Source organism: Rhynchophorus ferrugineus, unplaced genomic scaffold, assembly GCF_030347505.1.
Source record: "Rhynchophorus ferrugineus isolate W39M unplaced genomic scaffold, kcgeb_rfMv2 rfM4, whole genome shotgun sequence".
Taxonomy (NCBI): Eukaryota; Metazoa; Arthropoda; class Insecta; order Coleoptera; family Curculionidae; genus Rhynchophorus; species Rhynchophorus ferrugineus.
In genome coordinates, this window is record NW_027472583.1 from 22,164,780 (window position 1) to 22,185,349 (window position 20,570).

At 33.8% G+C, this 20,570-nt stretch overlaps 2 protein-coding genes across 6 annotated transcripts in view; one reads left to right on the plus strand and one right to left on the minus strand.

Moving 5' to 3' along the window:
- The window catches only part of Atg16 (Autophagy-related 16), a 538,761-nt gene that overhangs the window by 124,041 nt on the left and 394,150 nt on the right, over positions 1 to 20,570 (plus strand). The gene's annotated exons all lie outside the window — the stretch shown is intronic.
- The window catches only part of LOC143195546 (uncharacterized), a 156,117-nt gene that overhangs the window by 117,013 nt on the left and 18,534 nt on the right, over positions 1 to 20,570 (minus strand). Inside the window, exon 2 of one of the 2 annotated variants that reach the window (XM_076402801.1) lies at positions 18,280 to 18,318. The gene's annotated coding sequence lies outside the window, so the exon portion shown is untranslated. Of the gene's footprint in view, positions 1 to 4,223; positions 4,342 to 18,279; positions 18,319 to 20,570 lie in introns of those variants that run through there. The other variant, XM_076402803.1, reaches the window with a different exon arrangement.

Consider the following 20,570-nt stretch of genomic DNA (forward strand, 5'->3'; position numbering starts at 1 on the left):
GGCCCGACCGACAGAAGTTTTCATTTCCCATCGGACCCATGTCAGATCTGGTCGGTTATTAATGGAGCAACGCTGACCGTCCGCATGTCGGACATTCAATGGCATTGAAAAACGGCATAAATACGACACAGATATAACTGTTCGTCTCGAACTGTGAAACTATTTCGCTTGTATGTTAATCAGGCGAGTCGTACGAAAGTGGATCAGGTTATTTTATGTGCGATTTTTTAATTCTCCAAAGTGTATTGTCAGGCCCGAAAACCCACTTCTACGCAACTATTTGTTTGCTTTTCTTTATGTTCAATTATTGTGTCCATTATATATTTTCGAAATTCTTAGAGTACTGGTTAATCATAAGTTGTTGTTGTTGTAAAATCGGCCAGATCTAGCTTGATTTAGAAGAGATACATTAGTTTGTATTTGCCAAATTAAGTTAGTAAATTGATTTAGACAACTAAGTGATACCTTCGGTTTGTACATGTATTTTGATCAGATATATCTATTAGTAAACATACAAATTATCCACGTAAACAACTTGACATTGATTATTTTTTTATTATTTGTAGAAGTGTCACTTCTTTTGTGTGTCGAATTATTTAGAGACTTATGTCTCGTTATATCCTAATTCGCCGGTTTTGCTTTCAACGAGTGAAAAGTGGTGATTTTGTAGGTAATGTCAAAGAACACATGGAAAGTCAAAAAAGTTAGAAAGAAAACAGCACACTCTAGTTGATAAATGAACTGTTTCTAGGCATTTTGTTGTTAAAATTAATATATGTTATATTTCTTTGTATGTTGAATAAGCGATTAGTTAGTCGGTTAATACCGAATCGCAACAGTAGGAGGACCGTCGTGTCACCTTGACCACTGGGCCGACCAAGCCGGTTGTCAAATTCTTGTCTCTGAAATGTGTGTTAGGATGATAGCAAACAAGATGAATTTCTTGCCTTCCAGGATTGACAGGAGAGCCATCAATAATATATCTACGCTTATAGGAGCTCCTTTGAGGAATTTGAGGTGTTTCCATAATTATGGACATTAAATTGTCTGAAAATCCTTTAGAATCTTTTGATGCAGACCTTGTATAGGACAATTCACAAAAGCATGATCATTTGGTATGTGAACGTTTTACTGGAGACACCATTACGTCTGAAAATGGTTGATTCCTTAATTGCTAAACTTTCTGAAACTTCTTTGATAACTTGAACTGGATTTTCGGCCAATAAGTCTTAGACTTCATTATCTTTGAACGCTTTTAGTCCTCCAGATGTTCACGTACTACGTTAACGTATCGAACATCATCAGTCGTTTTTCATTGACATCAAAATCGCCACTTTTAAATCGTTAAAACAAAAAACAAAACCAATATATATATATATATATATATATATATATATGTTTAGTCGTTGATTGCGAATGGAGTGACGGAGAAAAAAAAGGTCAACAGTCGGGAGACTGCACTGACTGCCTACTTTGGGGCTACGATCGACACATTCCTTGGTATGACTATGCATTTCAATTGGCTGACGTTACCTCGCAAGAATGGAAAAATTGCAGAATTGTACTCTATATGTTTTAGTATAGAATGATCTTATTTTTTATTATATGTATATATATATATATGTATATATATATATATATATATATATATATATATATATATATATATATATATATGTAGATATGTATATACGTATATATATAATATTATGTTATATATATATATATATATATATATATATATATATATGTATATATATATATATATATATATATATATATATATATATATATATGTATATATATATATATATATATATATGTATATATATATATATATATATATATATATATATATATATATATATATACATATAATAAAAAATAAGATCATTCTATACTAAAACATATAGAGTACAATTCTGCAATTTTTCCATTCTTGCGAGGTAACGTCAGCCAATTGAAATGCATAGTCATACCAAGGAATGTGTCGATCGTAGCCCCAAAGTAGGCAGTCAGTGCAGTCTCCCGACTGTTGACCTTTTTTTTCTCCGTCACTCCATTCGCAATCAACGACTAAACATTAAAATTTCTAGTTTTGGAGCTTAATTAGTTCGAACAAATCGCCTAGCTATGACATGGCGAATAGTTCTCGTCCGGTAGTCGTCGTCATTGTCGACAGTGGTTGGATAACAGGAATATCGATATGTTTATGAATTTTAATAAAGTAAGCTTGTGGAAAAGAATCAGATGGTCAGTATGTTTTTACTTTATCAGTAAATTATGCATATATATGTGGGAAACCTAGCCATATGTAAAACTAATTAGATATCAAAGAGGCGTAATTTTCTTGGAATTGTCATTTTTTACATCTATGTTTTATATCAGAATCGTTTGATGGTAAGGTATTCAGACTAAATAGCTATTAAGATATAATTCCTTTTTTGTTTTTTATGACGATAACATATTAATTTTGCAGTTCGATTTGATTATATTAGATTGATTTAAGGAATACAGGAGAACATATTGCTGTTTCTTAATGGTAACTTAATATTTTAGTGTTTAGTGTTAAAATATAGAGCAACCCGTATATTTATTTATAATTAATTACCATTTACAAATATTCCATTATAATTCAAGTTTAAATATTTCTTAATTTGATTATTAAGATTTATTTTATTATTTATTTTTTAAAAATATTTTATTAAGTAGAAATTTATGATGATACTTCTTCATTTTGGTTTCAACGGTCTGACGATTTATGACAAATGATTGATGATAATTAATGACATGAATGATGTAAACTATTTGGAAGACCGAAATATTTAAAGACAATGATGTAATTATTGGACTTATTGGAGCAAAATCCAAATCAAACTATTAAAGAAGTTTCAGAGATTTTAATAATTGGTAAATCAACAACAAAGTCATCATCTTTTATGATGATGCTCAGCTCCATGTTGCAAAAATTGTGGAAAATATACTGTTCCAGCTTGAATGGGAAGTCTTGCTCGACTCGCAAGATATAGCGCTCTCTGATTACAATTTCTTCAGATCGATCTAGCGTAGTCTAGCTGGTACACGGTTGCTAAAAGCGAAAGTGTGAATATTATATTTGTTCTTTCGACAGGATATCGCCATGTTGCTTGTGAAAATCTTGCAAAAAATGATGAAGAATATTTTGATTAATATATTTTATACCAATTGTTGTCAATAAATACCTTTTTAAACTGGAAGAATTATTAGAATTCATGACGACATTTTATATATGAAATATATTATTGGTATAATGAAACTCTGATCAATAACCGGACAAAAACTAAAACGGGATGATGATTGTAAAAATGAGGGCTTAATGTGTGCCCAATATTTGTAATATAATATGCCTAAATGAAAGCTTACAATATTCTTTTATCAACTTGATATAGTGATTATTGGAGTTAGTTAACATGCAGTCAGTTTTTATGGTATTCACAACTATTAAACAGGTTTTTCATTGTTGTAAATTATTTTTATTTGCAACTCAAAGAATTAAATTTGATATTCCCTAATTATCATTACTGTTAGAGTAATTATTAATACTAATAAAGCTAGAACAAAAAAATCCTTTATTAGGTCTCCGTGGGTTCTGTCATGTTCTATTATAGCCGTTATTGGTTGTTATAACTATAACATACGTAAAGGCAGGACATTGTTGACCTAGGAAATTTTTTATTCTCAATTTATGGACAATAGCTGAATTAATATTTAGTTTTTACAAATTACGACCTGGTGTTTACTAGTTACTGTTTCAAACAGCGCATCTTCAAACAGCGATGCCCTTTTTCAGAATGTACTTTCGAAATTTAGTGTGAATATGTTAAGCAAATATCTGGCACCGTTTTAAAAGCTTCCTTATGTATCTTGTTAACAAACAGGGCGACTTAAGCTTCGTTACATATTTGAAACTGTTATGATTGGCTCGGTTCGAGTCATTTGACTATCCGCAATAGTCATCTCCCCACAATTTGTAAACAATGAATAATATTCTGCCTCGTTTAATCAGATCAATAACCTGATGGATGATACCCACGCGAGTGTCACGGCGTTTTATGGTCGAGAACATGCGGAAGGTCATGTTTATATTTAACCGAGAAGAAAACCGCCACCGACGAAGAAAACGCGTATTGTGTCGTGATTTTTATTCGCCATACGATTGGTTGGAGATTGTATTTAGTACTTACCTCGGTGGCCGGTATCTAGATCGACACGTACGTACCACGAACCAGCAGAATCCCGATATTATCGGAGCGCTCTTTACCAAATTGTACCGCTAAATTGAACTGCTATCGCCGGAGTAGAACCGGCGGAAAAAGACGAGATGCAGAAAAACGCACACACGCACCAACTCAAACGAAACGACCGGCTGAAACTTGGTACAAGGCCGACGGAACGATGGTTTTACAGTTAGGCCGATTCGCCCATCGATTGGCGTGTCACTGGGTACCGGTACGATTCACTCCCACGACGCCTTCCCCAACTGATTTACTGCCTGACGCCCCGAGCTCTGCCTGCCACCCGGAACCCGGTCGTACCGAACCTATGGGGAGGGTTCCAGCAATCACAATCGGATATATTTCACCTGGTGCCCTCAAGAACCTAGATACCGTTCCGAATACGGTTTATCTGGGATTTTTGTCGGGTTCGGTGCCGTGATGTGGTCGATATTTACATTTGTTGCTTCATCAAACGTATTAATCGAAATATGATGGGTGTAGTTTACAGCTATGCTTCTATAATTTATACGAGAAACCTCAGTTTCGAGATAATCACGATTTCTAGATTCAAAGGAATTCTTCGTTCAAGTTATAGTTTATTAAATGATTATATTTCTTGTCTTTCCTATGTAGTTACATAGAGGCTATCAGGAATTTCAAATTAATTTAAAATTAGGAATTTAATTGAATTTTTTATAATTATTGAAAGATTATAAAAATAATGTGATTGGCCTATGCCTTAGTTCTGAAGGACTTTTCCTCAATTTTAAGCTTCATTGTGACAATTGGCTGTCAATTTATTTTATTTAAATCATTGCCCATTGATAGCCCTTAAGCATCAATTGTAGTCGATTGTAGCGATCCTCATTGATGATTTTTCTCGTCTTGAAATTTGTTTGGCTCTTTAGAACGTTCTTTGCCTTCGGTATCAAAATCAACACTTTCAAAAGGCTGAAACAAGTATTCGCGTGTTTAAATCGATAGAACATTATTGCCATAAACTTCACATAGCATTCAATGACGTTCAGTCGTCTTTTTTCTCAAATTGAAATAAATACGTTGAAAACATCTTTCTTTAAACTTCGATCAAATGGTACATTCTAAAAAGTGGAGCCTCTTAGTGAGGCTTCAATATGAAGTTGGTTACAGATGTATCCGATGCGATTTAATACACAGTAACACCATCTGTTGTAAATCCTTTGATCTAGTTATATAAGTAGCTTGTATATTTTGGATTCATTACTCTACAATGTTCTGGCACCTGTATTTTATACTTATTAATTCAGTATATTAAATTAAGTAATTAACTGAGAAGAGTTTATTATAAAAGGGCGTCGTTCAACAACTTGCAATCAAAATGTTATTTTCATTGAGCTTAGTCTCATCCTCGAAATTTCGGATTTTCGAAAATAAATGGAAATTATATATTTAAAATAATTCAAGAATATCGAGACAAAATACATTTAGTAATATTAAAATATAGTTATTAAATACTTTAAAATGGTGAAGAATTACGGATATATTTCAAAAAATATATTAGTGGTAAAAGGTTTAAAAAATTACTGTTTCTAATTAGTCGCAGACATAGCATTATATCCATGATGCTCCTCCGCTGGGTTCTCGGTGGTGGTTCAGAAGGTTGGATTTAGGACCTTTTGCAGCCACCTGATTTGCTAATATTTTTGGAGTGGGAAAAATTCACTCTTATGTGGTTTTTTTCTTAGATGAGACACGTGTCTAATTTCTGTCACTAATTTCTGATAAAACAACAAACACTATGATGTGAATAAATGAACTTTGTCGCGTTGCAACACTGATGATTGAAAATCGATATATATATATATATATATATATATGGACTTATGAAAATCAAGACAGGTTTGTACAGGAGATCTTGTGATTATATAATGTAAGTCACATAAAATACTTATTGCTCTTGACATCTGCGGGTAGATAATTCAATTGTAGCAGAATTTAATAAAACTTAAATCTTTTAGTATTAAGTATATACTTATATAAAATTATTTAGAAAATACAATGAATATTATTTACCATATCCCAGACAATATTAAAAATATATTCAGTTTATGTTAATTGTCGAAAATTTTTAGCGGGAATTCATTCAGTCGGGACTCGTGTCGCATATCAATAATTCGACGGTCATCGTGTTGGAATCTACTGGGAACGTAGGTCTATAAAAGCAATTGGGATATGTGTGGCATACAGAATGACACCGGAGACTTTTCGGTAGGCCCTTGGCGCGATGGGTAAACGATAATGGTCACATCCTGCAGCCAAACAATGACTGTGAAAGTGATACCGCTCGTGCTTCCATCATTATAGACATATTCTAGTAATATGATTAAAGTTAACTTGAAAAACTACACAGGCGTCATAATATATTATTAATATGCAGTTTTAATTCTTTTATGGGTGTTTTAATCCCAATTAATTGGAAATTGTTGCTTACAAAACCATTTTTGGTCAAATATAATTTCATCTCCTTAGTTCAAGTCGGTTTTGAGATATTTGAAGAAATACCGTTATGCGAAATTGTGCGGCAAAATCACAATTTCTAATTCAGTACTACGTTTAGTATTCTCCAGTTGTATTCCTATATGCGCTCCGTTTGAATTTCTTTCCCATCAAAATCCGTCTCAGCGCCATCAAAGCTAAGATATCGCCGGCATTTAAAGTACCTCGCGACCTCAAAATTAATTCACTTACATCCCGAAAGCTTAGATCAATAGAGAAGAAAATTCTAGCGCTACGCATGTAACGGCCTCGCTCTGGCAGCAGCATATATTATAAGATTATCATATATTTAAATTGGATCATCATTAAATATGTTGTTGTTTGGGGTAATAAATTAATTTAGAGATTTTTAATGGTAATGTTTGAAATCATATAACTTCTAATTGATGGCGTTGTTAATAAATAAATAATAAATAATATAAAAGTAACATTAAACATCATAAATTATAACATGTTTTGTTGAAAATTCAAGTGAACATTCTTTGGTCACACAGTGGATTTTAAAGATTCAGAAGTAGTAATTCCGTAGTCTTCGTATGGATAGTGTCAAATAAGTTTTACCTACAAATTTTATTTGTATTTTAAATTTTATTAATACTATGAGATATGGCTAGCTAAAATTGGATACATGATTTTTCTCGAAATAATTAATTAATTTAAAGTTATTTATATTATAAATAATTGGAACCATTTTTTCGGACCAGAATTAGTACTAATTGTCATGGAACACATATAAATGGCCTCTTTTTAATTATGGTTTCTAAATAACGTCTAACGTGAAACCATGTATTAAGAAAAATTATCTTTCGAAGAATAGAAAACGTAGAAGTAATATAGCTATTGGATTACGCGCAGGAAATCATAATAAAGATTGAAGGAAAATAAAACAACACGAAGTTGTAGTGTATTACTTTTAACTTTTGCTTAATCAGTCTAATTTCATTCTTATTTATATACCGATAATACCGATACCTCAATATATACCGACGTATTTATTCCCACACTCGCCTTAATTATAAATTAATTTATAAGTTAAAATTGTGCTAAGCATATCTAATATAAGACGTAGAAAATGCAAAATTTAGATTTAAGGATAAAAATGCGATATTATATCAAATTTCGATAATTATTATCTTACATAGTCAATCATAGTCATTTCTTCATTAGTCACTTGAAAACAATTGTGACGGAAATGGTCTATCTCATCTTGCATTTTTAAAAAACATCGCAGCTTTATGAACTAACTTGAGTAACTTAAAGAACATTTAAAATTAAGTGCCATATGTGATGTTTTAGATAATCAGAGTTTTATCTATAGCTTATTCAGAATAACAGTGAACTCACGTCATCACGATGTCGAATGTATTGCCTATCGGAATTTGTAAGTTCGTTTCAATATTAGGTACAATGCTATCTGATAGGTTCGAACATGTAACCGAATCAACCTGGTTTCAACGAAATTCGCCTGGTTGTCATTACATAGTTAAAGGAAAAAAACAGATTACATATATACTATATATGTTATATATACTCTTTAGATGTACTATAATGTAAAAATAAATTATATTTGATTTTTTTATTTAGATTAGAATTTTGTTATATGTCAAAGTCAAAATGTACTAAAACTCACTTAATACGGCGACATTGCGTCATTTTGACATCATAGTTTGGATGACTTTTTTATTGAACATACTATGTAGTACAAGATAAATACACGTTCTGTGTATGACTTATGAATTAAATATTGCATGACAGCCGACACAAATTTCTATTCAAACTGCACCAGTTTATACCGTAACGAAATTATTATCATTCTTGATCGAAATAACCGAAAATTGTGTTACATTTTGATTTAATCGTCTGCGTTTATAATGTAGAAACACGCACATGTGTAACAAACACTCGCTGCATGACAAGACGAGCCGCTGTCATCAATTATTGATGAGGTTTTTGTTGTTATGAGTAAATATTAAGGGGAGTAAGTTTATTCGTCTTAATAGATTAAGATTGATTAAGCGACACGCTTTTTGTATATGTAGCACTCCCTAGGTGCAGTGATGCGGTCAGTTTAATGACATTTTGATTACCTTCCCAGATTCAATTTATATGCATTGTAGCACTACGAGAGTAATTGTAATAAAAAAAAGTCTTTAAGATGTTCATTAGATTCATATTCATGCACATTTTGTTATCATGTAGAGCTTTTGCATACTGTTATTTCATCCTATAGGACAATCATTGTTCAAACAATAATTTGATAGATTAATATGCTATATTATGGTCGAATAAATTATTGCACACAAAATATATTCTAATCTAATCTTATCGTTAAATATCACTCAATACCAAATTAAGTCAATTTGTTGTTATCGTGATGAGTAAATCTATAAAATTGTTGCTACTAATACACCTATTATTGATAACTGGAAAAAGTAGGAACTGATGGGAATCTATGAAATAATTATCTCGTATATTAGTTGCTTATACAAACTTATCACGACATATTTAATAGAGTTAGTGGTTTTGTGTAATGCGGTTCTTCACCAATATTTGATATATTATAATGTGCTTTGCATTGCATTTTGCATCCTGCATTTTTTATTTTGCATTTTAGATATACGAATAAATCAAATAACAAACCTGTGTAGGATTATTATTATTTTAAAGATATTACTATGAGTTGCTAGCAAATATAGAGTTTTGCAGTTTCTTCTAATCTAATCTATCTCGTCAATAATAAATTGAATAAAATTTTTCGTCTTTTTATAATAAATACTGCTTCATTAATCATGATTATGATTATTGATGATTATAATGGCGAATCAATGATTGATTAATGATGATTGACAATGATGACGATTACAATGAATGAATAAACATTTCTTTATATCTGGTAGTAATTACAAAGTTATCGCCAATATCTTTTATCGTAATTGACAATAAAGACTTGTAGTGGCCTTGTTTTAGCTGCGTTGTGGTTAAATATTAAATCACTGATGTCGAATTATCATAGCAACTTATATGATAGAAGAGCACAAATAGTAAAACTTTATTAACAAAATGAGTTTAGTTTCTTCTAGTTCTTTAATTTTTCTGGCAGCATTTTAATTTCACTCTAGATAAGTACTATATCTGTTAACTTTGCCTAAGATTCATTTTCTGGTGCTTTTATAACAGAACGTGTATCCGGGCAGATTATTAACAAAATTAGTTTTGTTTCTTCTAGTTCTGTAATTGTTCCGACTGTATTTGAATTTTATCCTAAAGAAGTGACTATCTGTTAACTATATCCAAGATTTAACTCGCTTGTGGCGCTTTTGTATTAACAGGTCAATTGAAAGTCCCCGGCCTGACACATAGATGGCGCTACTACAACTAAATCCATATGTTTTTAGTTAGCCCTAAGCCTCAAAAGATAAAATATGTATGGGTGTATAAATTTGACAGCTCTTGGACTATTAGTTTGTGAATTATAGTATTTTGAGTGAAGCAACTTTTGTTATTGTGAAAAAAATGGATAAAAAGGAATTTCGCGTGTTGATGAAATATTACTTTTGAAGGGAAAAAATACAGTTGAAGCAAAAACTTGGCTTGATGCCGATTTTCCGGACACTGCTTCAGGAAAATCAACCAAAATGAGCATGGTGAAATGAGCGTGGTGAAATGAGCACCGAAGACGGTGAACGCAGTGGACGCCCACAAGAGGTTGTTACAGACAAGCATTAAAAAAATCCACAAAATGATTTTGAATGACCGTAAATTAAAATTGATTGAAATAGCAGACACTCTAAAGATATCAACTGAACGTGTACGTTATCATTCACGAATATTTGGGTATGAGAAAGCTCTGTGCAAAGTGGGTGCCGCGCGAGTTCACTTTTGACCAAAAACAACGACGAGTTGATGATTCGGAGCAATGTTTGAAGATGATCAAGCATAATAAACCAGAGTTTTTGCATCGATATGTGACAATGGATGGCTCCATCATTTCACTCCGAGATCCAATCGACAGTCATCCGAGTGGACTGCACACAATGAACCCGCTCCAAATTGTGGGAAAACGCAACAGTCGGCTGGCAAGGTTATGGTGTCTGTATTTTGTGGTGCGCATGGAATAATTGACTTCTCATTGACTACCTTGAAAAAGGGAGGACCATCAACAGCGACTATTACAGCGCTAGCGTTATTGAACCGTTTGGAGGACGAAATCGCCGAGAAACGGCCGCATTTGAAGAAAAAGAAGGTGCTGCTTCACCAAGACAATGCACCGTGTGAAAAATCCATGAATTGGGCTTCGAATTACTTTCTAATCCACCGTATTCTACAGATGTGGCCCGCAGCGCCTTTTTTTTGTTCTCAGGTCTCAAAAGAATGCCCGTTGAGAAGACATTTTCGTCGAATGAAGAGGTGATCGACGACACTGAGGCCTATTTTGAAGCAAAGGGCAAATCGTACTACAAAAATGGTATCGAAAAGTTGGAGGGTCGCTATAATCAGTGTATCACCCTTGAAGGGAATTATGTTGAATAAAAAAACTAATTTTGCCAAAAAAATGTGTTTTACTATGGTAGGCCGGGGACTTTTCAATTGACTTGTTAGAATATATATTATATATTTGACCAGTTTGTAAATCGCAAAATCACATTTTTGTGTGTCTATATGTGTAAAAATAATGTCGTCTAACGCTTGACATAAACGGACAAATTTAAATCGGTACTGTTTTCTTGAGCTCCTATAAAATCAATTCATAGAAAAACTGATGTAGAGTTTTACGTCTCACATCTTTAGCTTGCGTTGTTATCTAATGTGTTGGCTTTGCCTTATGTCTGACATTCTAATTATTCGCGTACCATAGCATTATTTAACTTGAATATAATTACGTGTGAAACTTCTAATCAATAGAGGCCAATACTGATTACTTATTAAAGATCCCGATATAATCATATAATGTCAATAATGCATCTTTAAGAATGATATGATGATTACTGTAGGTAGCTCATTAGAATAACTTCCTCGTGGCAATAAACCTTTACTACCTATCTATGAAAAAGAACAACGACAACCTCCAATAGATACCAATAATTTCAGGATAATCAATTTCAATCCACTCGCCGATTTTAATAGTTCAATAAATAAATTGATGCGAATCTGTGACATTCCCGCCTCATTTCCATTGAAAAGAACGCGCAGCCAGATACTCCCGCAAATACTCCTTCCGCGTATTGTGTTTCCGCCAAGGCAGGACCGATCCTGCTGACCCCGCGCGTCGCGCTCACGTGACGTAACGTCTGCGTTAACGGCGCTTCCCCGTTATCCCGTCCGTAGAATGGCGCTGGCAAAACGAACAAAAAGAGGGACAAGAACACGCGCACAGAAGAAAAAAAAACAAACGAACCGGCGGGGAGGAAAAATGGCGAGGGCCCGAACAAGACACGTCAAGATTCTATCGGCCGCGGCGATATTGCGACTGGCTCGAGCATAAATTTCAAGGAAATTGGCGGTTTTCGGACAGGCCGAGGGATTTTTTGTCAGCGACCCTTTCAATTCCGACGAATCGATGACTGTTACGAAGCTAAAGGTTCAACGGTACTCTAAACGGAGAATGTGCGTCTAGTTTTTGTGGGCTTTTTTTACGTCTCAGCCCGTGCTCGATTGGCTCGAATTAGCCTGGCAATTAACTTGATGAGAAACTGGTTAGGGACGTAACTATGGCCGATGGTTGGTTTAGTCTTTTGATCGGCAGTTATTTAGTAAAACATCTGTTCAATGATACTTCTCTAAAGTTATAAAAAAATAGCTCCAAGAAATTAATCAATTAATTACTACCTCAAGTAATTATTTAATGATTACCTTTGAATTCAATCAATTTTAGCAATTAAAGTATAATACGACAGTTCAAATATGCATAATAAGTTTTCTGACTAAGTGGCTTTAATTAATTATTATACTTTCACGACCAAAACCTGCCTCTTTCGAACTGTTATCTTGTCGATCCTTCTGGCTCCGAGATTTGGACACCATTACTGTTAAATGTGATGCTTTATGATATGTTACATTACAGCACACAGTTGAGGAACAAATTCTGAGATGCTGATTACAATGGTTTGGACACGCCTGTCGAATGAAAATTGAACAACTTCATCAAACACTTCTACAGCGAGATCGACATTTCAGGTGGAAGATACAGCCAACAGTTTTGAAAATCTGCAGTACAGCGGCACCAACTGCAGCGTAATGGTTGAGAAGTAGACACTCCCCCTAAGCGCCGACTATGGATTGATAATAATGATGAGGCTGATGACATTAGTTACTAATTATTATTATTGGAAGAACTGTCATGAAAATATACAATCTTGAGGGACGCTTGCCAGTCCGTTTTCTACTGTTTAATCGGGAATCAATAAATTACGTGATTTTATGGTACATACAATCATCTATGGAGACTTCCACATGGTAAACAAACAAATCAAATTTCACTATGCTTATCACATTGAATGGTAATGCTCGGAATAATCGGAGTTTATTCCACGAAAACTTTAACTTGATATCCTTACAAAACTCCATTTACCTGGGACTTAAAAGGACAAAATGACCATATGCGGCGTCAATTAATCATCAATAACTGTTGACTCTGGTGGACATCATATTCACCTAACATTTTCAAATGTACTTCATGAATTTTGAATCGTTCTTAGGTTCTTGTTGATTGTCATTGTAGTTTTTCTGTAGTTTTACACAGATTTACATCTTTATCCATAATGACTATGTTGTCGACAAATGTTGCAAATATTTTTTGTTGTTGTTGGAATATTAGAACTCTAGAGAAGATACCGGAGAGGCTATCCTGTCAAGATTGCTCATTCATACGAAACTTAGTAACCGATAATAGTTCTGTGGTCTTATGAATTAGTCCCAAATTCGTTTACCAGACATCCAGGAACACTATAGGGCATTACAATTTAAGAAATTAATTAATTTTATATAATTTTCACTAAATAAATAAGATGTCATGAAGTAAATCTTCAATAATATGTTGTTTATTATGATTAATTTGACAATGTTCAATAGCTTTGAATTGATAATGAGTAATCAGAATCACTTCCTAGATCAAAAATGACTTTTTTCATAACCGTAATAAATGTATTAAGTTGAATTAAAATTGATGTAATTTACTTTCATATGTCGCTGTCAAATATGGCACAAAGAAAATTGATACGACTAAAATGGTATTCGTTGATTAATAAACGAAAACATGATAATGACTTGATGGAATAGAATCCAACAATGGAAATATACGAGTCGTATTTCCCTAACCATTCCTTTGGATATTGCGAGTTCGTTCTGTCGACCGCGATGACAGCGGCCGATGCTGCGGGTGGTCTGACCCAAATCGTCAACAATTAGACAAAACTCCGCTGTTTCGTACACTAGAATTAAATGTACGTGACGTTCCGAGACCCAGATATCGTGATGATGACGACCTCACCGTCGTACCGAGGTCGACACGCGCCGTTTCCGCGCCGCTTGTCGTGTCGTCTTCTTCGTTACGTCGTCTCTCAATTAAATTCGACTGGTCAGGATTTTTTCCATGGTTGGATTTTCGTTATACGACCGTGTAAATGCCGATTAAAAGACCGTTAGCTTCGGTGCGGCGTTTTTTATTTCTCCTTCCATCTGTTTTTAATGGTGCTTTCGTTAGGCTCTGATCGATTGCTCGCCGAAGAAGCTGCCGGTCGCGATTTTTTCCTCGGGCGTTTCCAGCGAGCTATTAAGACGATTTCACGCATTATCGGTCGGGCCGACTTTCGGTTGTTTGGACGGATTCTTAAATGATTTGATATGGATACAAACAGGATTTTCGACGGTGCTTTAACAGCTATTGTCAGATCGTAATTTGACTTATAGTGGAAGGGATCTTTGTTTTTTATCCTATTCATGGTATTAACCATGTGCCAACGTGCTTGGTGTCCATATCAAAGACCAATGAGCAAGTACCAATGTTATTATACATTCATATTTTGAGGAACAATCTTTTAACTCACAAAACTCATATTCTAGATAGAATGTCTCCTGATTATGGCAATCGAAGAAAAAACACGTAAAATTCACCAAATATTAGAAATCGGTATAATATATTTTATTCAGAGTACTGTCCGTCGATAGTTGCTACTTTGTCCCATCTTTCAGGCAATTTATGGATTTCATCTCGGAAGAACGATGAATCTTCTGACGCTATTCACGAATCAATCCCTTTTTGACATTTTCATAAGAACTGAAGCGCTGCTCAGACAGATTGTGACTCATATGTCAGAACGGGTTTTTACAGTTTTGGAACATGCTGTCGAGTACACGAGTCGACAAATACAGATCATTAGCTTGAAGCCATAGATAGTTGTTTTTGCCGTTAATGTTGATAAATTCTAAGTGGCCGCCATCATTTTTGTTTACATAAGTCATCATCGAGTACTGCCTTCAAATCTCCTTCTTCAAATTTCTTTGGCTATCCAGAATGTTCATCAAGATCAGCACTCGTGGAAACATGTACTCACATATTGTAATCGATACTGAAATATGAAGCCTTTGATGCTTCAACATGGAGTTGGTTATAAATGTTCTCGATGAGATTTAATATACAGTAGCACCATCTATTGTAAATCCTTTAGATTAATTTATAAGTCTATAGAAACCGAAGAAAGTTCTGTTTGGTCAAGGTAGCGGAACGATCCTCCTTCCGCTGATTAGGCGCGAATTCTATTTCCTCGCAAGGTATGGTGTTTTTTTAGCGATTGTTCGTGGTTGTTAAAAAAGTGGAAAACCCGACACGGAGGAAACGTTCCAGGCACGACACTAACCAAAAAAGGGTAAATGCCAATATGATAAAAGATTATATATAATCAATTGCAATTGCCGCTACTTGTAAAATCCACAACATCAGAATTATCAAATATTGACGCAACAAAAAAAGCAAATATCTGAAATAATTGTTAACTGTGCGATTAAAATATGTACAACAGCTCGGCCCACACGGTATAAAAACGAAAAGGGGCAATACTAATCGATCTCAAGAAATATGTCAAATTAAATTATCAGTTACTATTTGAAAGTTAGAAGAAAAGCAATAATTGTTCTACTGAAAAGGGTATGAAAAATGTATTAAATATTGTAAACATATAGCAAAAATCTCGGGAAGGGACAAACCGAGGAGCTAGAGATAGTGATTGGAGGCACGTATTAGATTTGAACATTGGTTTTATTGTTTCTCGCTCTGTTTTGACCTTTACTTTGGGTAGCATTCGAATCTGAACGCTGTGGAAGCTACTTTACGATGATTTCATTAGATGTGTGCGACTTTAGTCAGATGATTTGTCAAATACATTTAAGAGTCAGTGCTCGCCAGGAAGGAGATATTATTTTTGCGCTGTTTTTCAACATGATGGATGTAATTATGCAAAAAGTTTTTAAAAAGAGTCAGGGCGTTCAGTATGATGCTACAAACTCCTTGACCAATCTGACATTCACTGATGAAAACGGTATATTCGCTAATATAGAGTTACGGTTTCTAGCATACTTCATGATTTAATTGCAGAAGCATATGAGAATTGGTTTGAGAAAGAAGAAGTAGTAATTCGAATCGGCTGCAGGACCTTTTGCTTCTCTAAGACGGTGCATGTGTAAGAGAGGGAATATTATAATCAAGACTAAACTCTGGATTTCGAATGCTTATTTTGTCTCGAGATCTTTCAAATGTCAAAGATGCGATCATATTATCAATCAGAATGATCATTGATATTAATTAGAATGGTGCTAATTTTGGCACAAAATGATTTTTTCTATTAATATAACATATTAATATCAGTCATATTTTTCTTGTACTAAATATTATATATTGATAAAAATATTATTATGTATTTGATAAACTGTCGCGTGTTTGTATTAATAAATTAATCATTATCTAAACTTAGATGCCTCAGCGTAATGGGCTGAATTTCAATCATCTCAAAGTTATTTAAAACAAACTAGGAAATTCCTAAGCGATATTAGGGACTTCCTGTATTCCATGATTACCTCGGGGGCTTACAGAGGTGACTCGCGCTACAAATAAAGAAATGCCAAATGAAAATCCAGTTTGGTGTGTGATACATGTCGTCAGTGAAGTTGCGGCTACCTCGACAGCCGACAAAGCTATCGTAAGTCAGTCCAGCTTCATTATCGACCTTGATACGGTCCAATTTGACTGAATTTGACAAAAAGGGAGGGAAACTAACGAGAACACGTCGCCCAGACAAACCGATCCCACATTATGTCCATATTGGGATTCTGCGCGAACAGGTTGCGTAATAGCCGCTCTGTTTTCGTATTCTGATGGCACAAAGCTGCACCGCCATAAAAAATGAAACGGAAGAGGCGAATCTCTTAGGAAACACATGATGATAATCAACTGTAATACTTGTCATATTTCTGTTTTAATGATTGTTTAGCATATAATTTGCACGAATCAATTTTGAAGGTTCTGTATTTTAATCGAAGTATTATTGATCGTTGGTTACAATTTATTCCCATCATTCAATTACTTGGTCGCATTTTTACTTCTATAATGACTGTCTCTATCCTGTGCTCGAATCAAACGTATTAATTTGAATCTATAGTCATCTTCCGTGATAATTTAGTTTGGTTTGAACTTTCAGTTCCGCGTCTTCATGATATTTTTTGTTTTATTTGTCAAATTAACCGTCCTTAAGCCGTTGAAATCACTGCTGACGATTGGCCTCACCAATATCATTATATTCTTCTAAAAAATATTTGAGTGTTGTGTTATTGGCAGATGTTTGCGATATGAATTTTCCCTTTGTTAAATCTAAAATATTTTTTGTGCCAATAACATTTATAACATATATTAATTAACATGACCGCTCAGCCTTCTATATTAAATTAAATTAATTATAATATACTGCGAGTTAGGTTCTAAATTTAAAATGTATCAAACGAGAGAAAGAAAACGAGCACTATCGATGCTGGAATGTTTATATTTGACGCAACTCTCTGAAGAAATGGAAATTCTTCGAAGAAATGTTTTAAAGATGGGAATTTTTACGATTCCTGTACGTCTTCAGTCTGACGTCTCTGTCAACAGTGATCCACATTGTGCTCAGTGATTTATTAACAAAGAAAACAAAAATAAAAGTCGTTTATTAAGGATGTATTACAAATGGACGGTCTTGCAATTCTTGGACATGGATTTTATACTATAATCACCCCGATGTTTTTCTATACTTGATGGGTTACGGACTGGGACAAAATTACTGAGATTATTTCAATTATTGTATACGGTTTACTAGGTAAACTGATACTGCATTAAATCTAATGCGTTTTTTGTGTAAAATAAAAGGCTAATTAATTATTGGAAAAAAATAAACGTGCCAAGTTTTTATAGGTAATTGTAAAATTAATCGTAAAATTGACTTTGAACGTTTAAATATATAATATTTACCTTATTAGTGGCTGTAGGATGTCTCAACTATTATGGACTCTGAAAATAAGAGGAACATAATTAATACTGATATTAGTTAAATGTAATAACTAATTAACTAATAGTGCCTAAATTAACTGTAGTAATATGTTTATAATATGTCAGGGCCTGTGATAAAATTTTCTTATATATGACTTGGTTGAAGCTATGACGTTACAACTATGCCGAAAGCGACGGTTAAATTTGGGTTTGAAATCTTATATATGGACATTAAGAACACTGTATAGATAACATTACTAGATAGTGAATCATTAGTTGTAACATGTGTGCCATATGCTTTAAAATTATATATGTATGACCACTAAAGTACCTTGTAACGTGACCGTTTTGCAAAACAGTTTTTCTTCACTATGACGTGTATCTATTATATCATATTATATAGATTTGCGGTATATAAACGGCATTCAATAAATTACAGCGATGTTGAGGTGGAGTTGCTTAAGGAACACTCTTGTCAAACATGTCACAATAAGTCTAAATTATCGGGAATTGACTTCAGTAAATTCATTCTTCAGCGACGTTGCAATTCGTTTCGTTATTTGTGATCTGCTATTTCAACAACAAAGAAGTTCATCACTATAGTGTTCATCTACATATATTAAATATGATCAAAAATATTTGGAAATATTTTTTGGGATCTTTTTTACCTTTCGATGCTGTAGTTTTGTCACGGTATTCGAATGGAAAATTTTTATTGTTTGCTTGTAATATATATATATATATATATATATATATATATATATATATATATATATATATATATTAAATATTTTAAAGTCTCTTTTTTATCGACCAGGGTTTATCTGGACTGAACCTACAGTTTAACATAGGCTCCGAACCATCGGCATTAAGCCTACCGACTGGCAAGTGATCAACTTAGAAATCATCTCAGAAGACATCCGATCTTACCTAGCCTGGTTATTGGCGCGACTGGGATCATTTTCCTTGTTGGATTTTGTCAGGGACAATCACAAATATTAAACAATCCCAAAGATAAATGTACGATCAATAAATTCGAAGCCCAACTTCGAATTGCTTCCTCATCCACCGTATTCTCCATATCTGGCCACCAGCGAATATTTTCTGTTCTTCGATCTCAAAAGAATGCTAGCTGGGAAGAAATTTTCGTCGAATGAAGAGGTGATTGCTGAAACTGAGGCCTATTTTGAAGTAAAAGACAAATCGTACTACAAAAATGGTATCGAAATTGGTTTTAATGGGACCACCTCGGATCTGCACTCTTTCGAATAAAACTAGAATTTGAAAATCGAATGAAAATTGACGAAGAACTCGGCGAACATATATATATATATATATAATATATCTATATACATCGAACATAGAACCTCCTGCTTTTTCGAAGTTGGTTAAAATAAGAGAAAACACCAAAGAGGGGAAATATTACAATAAATATTCTGTGTCGCAGCAGTTATATTCGTATAATTTTTATCATAATACCTATTAGTATTAATAGGTATTATGATAAAAATAATATAATATATAAATAGTATCTTAGGCGATACAGGAGTAATTGCTTCACTGTAAATTGTAGTGAAAATGGACCCCTGTAAATGGTTATTAATATAGTACACTCGTTCACTCATTGATTAATTCGAGTATATTCAATCTCTAGAAAATACCACTATGGATAATCACAACGTCGAAATACGATATTTTTCGTTAGAAAAAAAGAGGCATCTTGTAAGAAACGACCAAAACGGTTAAAATTAAATTAACTTCGGAGCGCCGTAGATCACGCCAGGCCCTCGCTTCTTTTCACGACAATTAACAAAAACATAATCCGAGCATATTGGATAACAGTTTCGAAAAATCGACGCTTTTTTGCGTTCTGGAGCCCCCTCCACATCTCTCTTTCCGTCTTTGTTTTGATGGTTCGGAAAAAATGATCGCGTTTTTGGTCAAGGCTTTGTTGGAATTGATTAGTGTGCCTTTCTTCGAATGACGTGATAGTGTAGTATGATGTTTTCGAAGCGCTACACGTAATTTGTTTGGTGTTTTTATTGTCATGGTTAGATATTATGGATCGCCGTTGACGGACCGTTAGGAACGTGTGAAGTGAAGATGTTTCGACGTTTTTCTGGCTGGCTAGCTGTTAAAATAATTATCTGCAGGCAAACCGGCCCAAAACGCGATTTATTTTATTGTCATGTTAGCGGCCGTTGATATTTGACATCACCCAACTAGGCGATTAAAAAGCTATTATTAATATTTCGCGACATTTGTACCTAAAT